Source organism: Medicago sativa, chromosome 6 (genome assembly GCF_051527215.1).
Source record: "Medicago sativa cultivar Bolivia chromosome 6, Bolivia_mono, whole genome shotgun sequence".
NCBI lineage: Eukaryota > Viridiplantae > Streptophyta > Magnoliopsida > Fabales > Fabaceae > Medicago > Medicago sativa.
The window spans coordinates 61916755-61922792 of NC_140754.1; positions in this window are offsets into that span (position 1 = coordinate 61916755).

Sequence of the window (6038 nt, forward strand, 5' to 3'; positions counted from 1 at the left end):
GACCATTTGAAAGGGAGTGAGCCCTATAGGAGATTTGTAAGCGGTCCTATATGCCCACAAAGCTTCATCAAGCTTAGCCGACCAATCCTTCCGAGATGTAGAGACCGTCTTCTCAAGTATTCTTTTTACCTCCCGGTTGGAAATTTCAGCTTGGCCATTTGTTTGAGGATGATAAGGTGATGCCACCTTGTGCTTGACTCCATAGTGATCTAAGGCTTTGGCAAGTTGTGCGTTGCAAAAGTGTGATCCTCCATCACTAATGAGAACTCTTGGTGTTCCAAATCGGGTGAAAATATTTTTCTTTAGAAACTTCACTACCGTCTTGCTATGGGCTTTAGGCGATGCTACGGCTTCCACCCATTTTGAAACATAATCAACAGCTACCAAGATGTATTCATTGGAGAATGATGAAGGAAAAGGGCCAACAAAATCTATACCCCAACAATCGAACACTTCTACTTCAAGGATAATTTGTAGAGGCATCTCATTTCTTTTTGACATTGATCCGGTTCTTTGACATTCATCACAATGCTTGCAATGTGTATTTGCATCTTTGAAAAGAGTTGGCCAATAGAAACCGGATTGAAGCACCTTTGTGGCGGTTCTTTCCCCGTTGAAGTGACCTCCATAGGGTGAATAGTGACATCGCCATAGGCTCTTCTTTGCCTCATCATCATCAACACACCTACGCAAGAGATTGTCCGCTCCAATTTTGAACAAGTATGGCTCATCCCATACATAATGATTAGCTTCATGGAGGAACTTCTTGCGTTGTTGCCATGTATAATCTTCGGGAATGAACCCGGTTGCTTTGTAGTTCACCATGTTGGCAAACCAAGGTCTCACGTTGATTGCAAGCAACCTTTCATCGGGAAATTCTTCACGAACTTCCGGTTCATTCTTTGTCACTTCATTGTTTGTCAACCTTGAAAGGCGGTCAGCTACAAGATTCTCCGTACCTTTCTTGTCTTTGATCTCTAAGTCAAACTCTTGAAGCAATAACATCCATCGGATGAGCCTTGGCTTTGAATCAGACTTAGTGAGGAGATACTTGATAGCTGCATGATCAGTATAGACAACAATCTTGGAACCTACAAGGTAAGAACGAAATTTCTCCATTGCATAAACTATTGCAAGTAATTCTTTCTCAGTAGTGGCATAATTTATTTGTGCCAAATTTAAAACCTTACTTGCATAGTGAATAGCATGAAAAAATTTGTTCTTACGTTGACCCAATGCCGCACCAATAGCATAATCACTTGCATCACACATTAATTCAAAATTTAAGTCCCAATTAGGAGCTGTGATTATTGGTGCGGTGGTCAACTTCTCTTTCAAAGTTTCAAATGCAAAAAGACAATCATTATCAAAAATAAAAGACTTATCTTTATTGAGCAAGTTGCTCATTGGCTTTGCTATCTTTGAAAAGTCTTTGATGAATCTCCGGTAAAAACCGGCATGGCCAAGAAAACTACGAACACCTTTGACATTCACCAGTGGTGGGAGCTTTCCAATTACGTCGACCTTGGCTTGGTCTACCTCAATACCCTTTAAAGAAATCTTGTGACCAAGGACAATACCCTCGGTAACCATGAAATGACATTTCTCCCAATTGAGCACCAAGCTAGTCTCAATACACCGCTTAAGTACGGTATCCAAGCTCTTTAAACACAAATCAAATGATGATCCTAAAACAGAGAAATCATCCATGAACACCTCCATACACTTACCAATTAAATCGGAGAAGATGGCTTGAACATACCTTTGAAAAGTTGCGGGTGCATTACACAAGCCAAATGGCATTCTTCGATAAGCAAAAATACCAGAGGGGCAAGTAAAGGTCGTCTTCTCGTGATCTTCGGGGTTCATGGCAATTTGATTGTAACCGGAATAACCATCAAGGAAGCAATAGAAGGATTGACCGGAGAGTCTTTCAAGCATTTGATCCATGAAGGGCAATGGGAAGTGATCCTTCCTTGTTGCTTGATTAAGTCTTCTATAGTCAATGCACATTCCCCATCCGGTGACGGTTCTAGTTGGGATCAATTCATTCTTATCATTTGTGATCACCATCATCCCTCCTTTCTTGGGAACTACTTGAACCGGGCTTACCCAAGCACTATCCGAGATTGGATAGATCATGCCGGCTTCAAGCAACTTTACTACTTCCTTGCGTACCACCTCTTTCATGTTTGGATTCAAGCGGCGTTGTGGTTGTGCTACCGGTTTGAAGTTTTCTTCCATCATTATCTTGTGCATGCAATAAGATGGACTTATCCCTTTCAAGTCAGATAACTTCCACCCTATCGCTTCTTTGTTGGACTTGAGGATTTCTGCCAACTTCGTTTCATCATTGATGGACAAGGAGCTACTAATGACCACCGGTTTGGTACCATCATTATCTAGAAATACATATTTCAAATGAGATGGTAGAACTTTTAACTCTACCTTGGTGTCATCAACTTTTACTTTTTCTTTAGATTCCTCTTTCAAATCTTCTAATATAGCTTGATGCGGAAGAATCTCTTTCAAGGAATCTAGCTCCTTCAAACACTCTTCAATTTCTCTTGCTTCATCTTCATCTATGGCATTGAGTGCGTCCATCAAAGCACTCTCAAGGGGTGTTCGTTTATGCAATTGCTTCCGAGTTGTCAAGATGACTTCTTCGGTTGCATCCATTTTGAAGCATGCACCGTTGTCTTTTGAGTGCTTCAAGGCTTCCCGGATGTTGAAAGTAACCTCTTCATCATTTACTTTAACCTTCATGATATTATCGTCAAGATCAATCATCATCTGAGCCGTTTGCATGAAATTCCTTCCCGTTAATAGAGGCACATCCTCATCTTCTTCGACATCCATCACCACAAAGTCAGCCGGAAAAACAAATTTGTCCACTTTAACAAGAACATCTTCGGCCATTCCTAGTGGTGTTGCAAAGGATTTGTCGGCTAGTTGCAAAGTCATCCTAGTCCGCTTGATACAAAGGTCACCAACTCTTTTGGCAACGGACAAAGGCATGAGATTAATGCTTGACCCAAGATCAAGTAATGCTTTACCTACAGTGGTGGTGCCAATAGCTACCGATAGAGTGACTCTTCCCGGATCTTGTTCTTTTTTAGGCAACCTAATTCTTTGAATGATAGCACTACAATTAGCATCAATTTGGATGGTCTCTTCATCGTTAACTCTTCTCTTCTTGGAAAGGATGTCTTTCATGAATTTTGCATAGACCGGCATTTGCTCCAAGGCTTCTGAGAATGGTATATCAATTTGCAATTTCTTGAAGAGTTCAAGAAACCTTGAGTATTGCCGCTCTTTATCTTTCTTTGATGGAGCATGTGGGTAAGGTAAGTGTTGAGCCGCCACTTTCTTCTCAACTTCTTTCTTCTTGCCTTTTTCTTGCACCACATCTTTCTTCTTTCTCTCCATCTCCTCTTCTTCAACTATTTCTTTTTTTTTCTTTCATTTTTTTGTTTTTCAACTAACTCTCCTTTATTTTCTATATCTACATCCTTCTCTAACTCCACTACATCTTCCTCCTCGACAACATCTTCAACCTTCCTCTCAACCTCAATATCTTCACCAACCCCTTCACCGATCACTTTACCACTCCGTGTTGTTATAACTTTTAATTGCTATGATTTGCAATGCTCTTTGGGATTTGGTTGTGTGTTGGCGGTGAACGCTCCTACTTGTGGATTACCTTGAGCCATTTGTTGAGCCAATAGACCGACTTGTGTCTCAAGGCCTTTGATAGACGCATCGGTGTTCTTTTGATTGGCCATCGACATTTGCATGAATTGATTCAAGATTTCCTAGGTGCTTTGGGAACGATTTGGTTGTTGTGGGTTATTTTGTGGTGGAAATTGATATTGGTTGTTGTATGGTTGTTGGTAGAAGTTTGATTGTGGATATTGGTAGTTGTATGGTGTTCTCCATGGTTGGTTGTATTGGTTTGGTCTTTGAAAGTTGGGATTACCCGGATATCTCCCTTGATTGGAAGTACCCGGATTTTGGCCTTGATTTGAGCTTCCGGCTTGTTGCCCTTGTTGTTGTTGGTTTGGTCTTTGTTGTTGGTTTCCCACAAAGTTGACCACTTCTTCAAATGAACCAGGTGCTGGACAAAAACCGGTGGGATGATCACCCGTACATAACTCACAAGTGTTTACTTGTGAAGTTCCGCCTTCTTTTTGGAGCGATTCTAAGATTTGCTTGGGCATGGCTCTCATTTCTTTTTGCATAGCCTCCATTTGTTGAGTGAGGAGTTTGTTTTGAGCCAACACCGCATCATTAGCATCTAATTCAAGAATACCGGCTTTCCGTTGTGAAGGATTCCGATTGTGAGACGATATGCGAGTGTTGATTGCCATTTGGTTGATGATCTTCACAGCTTCTGCTGGAGTTTTTAACATTATAGATCCACCTGAACTTGCATCTAACATAGTCTTGGACTCACCTTGAAGCCCTTAACGAAAGAGATAGATTTGCATTTGGCTATCATAACCATGCTTCGGACAATTCCTCAGCAAAGACTTGTAACGCTCCCACGCCTCACATAGTGTCTCACTATAACCTTCAGCAAATGTTGTAATAGATGTCTTGGCTTCAAGATACCTATCCTCCGGAAAGAACCGTTCTTGAAAAGCTTTCTCTAATTCATTCCAATTCTTCATCAAAGAAGTCGGTTGATCCAAGTACCACTCCTTAGCTTTCCCAATCAAAGAATGAGGAAACAATTTGGTGAACATATTCTCTTCCTCATCTTCTTTCATGCCAAGTGTACCAGCGGTAACATAGAAATTGGTGAGATGTTTATATGGGTCTTCATGATCAAGACCGGTGAACGGGTTTTGAGTTATCAAATGGATTAACCCCGACTGCAACTCAACTTGTTTAGTATTTTGATTTCCAAGGCTAGCAAGCCTCCTTGGACTAACCCAACACGGTAGTGCATTCCCATCTTCATTTTCATTAGCCATGGCTACAAATGTTTCCCTTTCCGGAGATGATGGTGCAGACGAGTGTAGAGACCCACTAGGAGATAAAGTATGAACCGAACCAGAAGGTGTAGGAATAGAACTAGAAGATTCCGGCTGTGCCAGCCTGGCTAATCTTTTTGCTTCCCTTGTCTTAGCGTTGTTTCTACGAGCTGTTTTCTCTATCTCAGGATCAAACTGAAGTTGGTCTTTAGCAACGGTACCTCGCATAAACAAAGTTCACAGAGACTATACCAAGTGGTTAGCACAAAAAGGATAATAAATGTTATATGTGTATGTTATATACAAGAAAGAATTTTGTGCAAAATTTCTTAACATGACAAAATTGTTTCGATACTTATGATAAAATTCCGCTACTCCCCGGCAACGGCGCCATTTTGATGTAAGATATTTACATGTCTAAAAACTATATACACGTGAGTATAATATAGGATCGTTTCCACAGGGAGTTGCTTTAATCATAAGCGTTTTCACAATATTTCACATTAAGGGTTTGGGTATAAATTGTTGTTTGTAAAACTATTTTCCTAATCGACATAAAAGTAAAACGATAAGAGATAGAACTATTTCGCTTGCGGTTAGAGAAATCAACCAAGCGTAACAGCAGCAATCTCTCGATCGATTAACAGATTCTAGCTTTATAACCAATATTATCACAATCATTTCTATAAATATCCTTCGTGTCCAAAGCGATATCGTTATTTCTAAAGTATCATTTAAACATTCGTGTCCAAACATTTAAAAGATAATAAAGTCGATCGGATAACTTAATCGACCGTGTCCAATCGATTAAATGTCTGAAAGCATTAAGTTCTTGATTAAAAGCGATTATCAAAGATTAACAAACGTGTCAAGGGTGATAATTTAAGATAGATTGTTATTCTAGTTCAAGATTCAAGAGTTCGTGTCCAAATCATCTTGAATCTCTTTGAAAGCATTAAAAGCAAGAATAACAACAATATTGAATCATTAAGCTAGAACCATATATTAAAAGACCAGAACATTACATAATAGCTTGTTTGATTACTTCAATCTACAAGA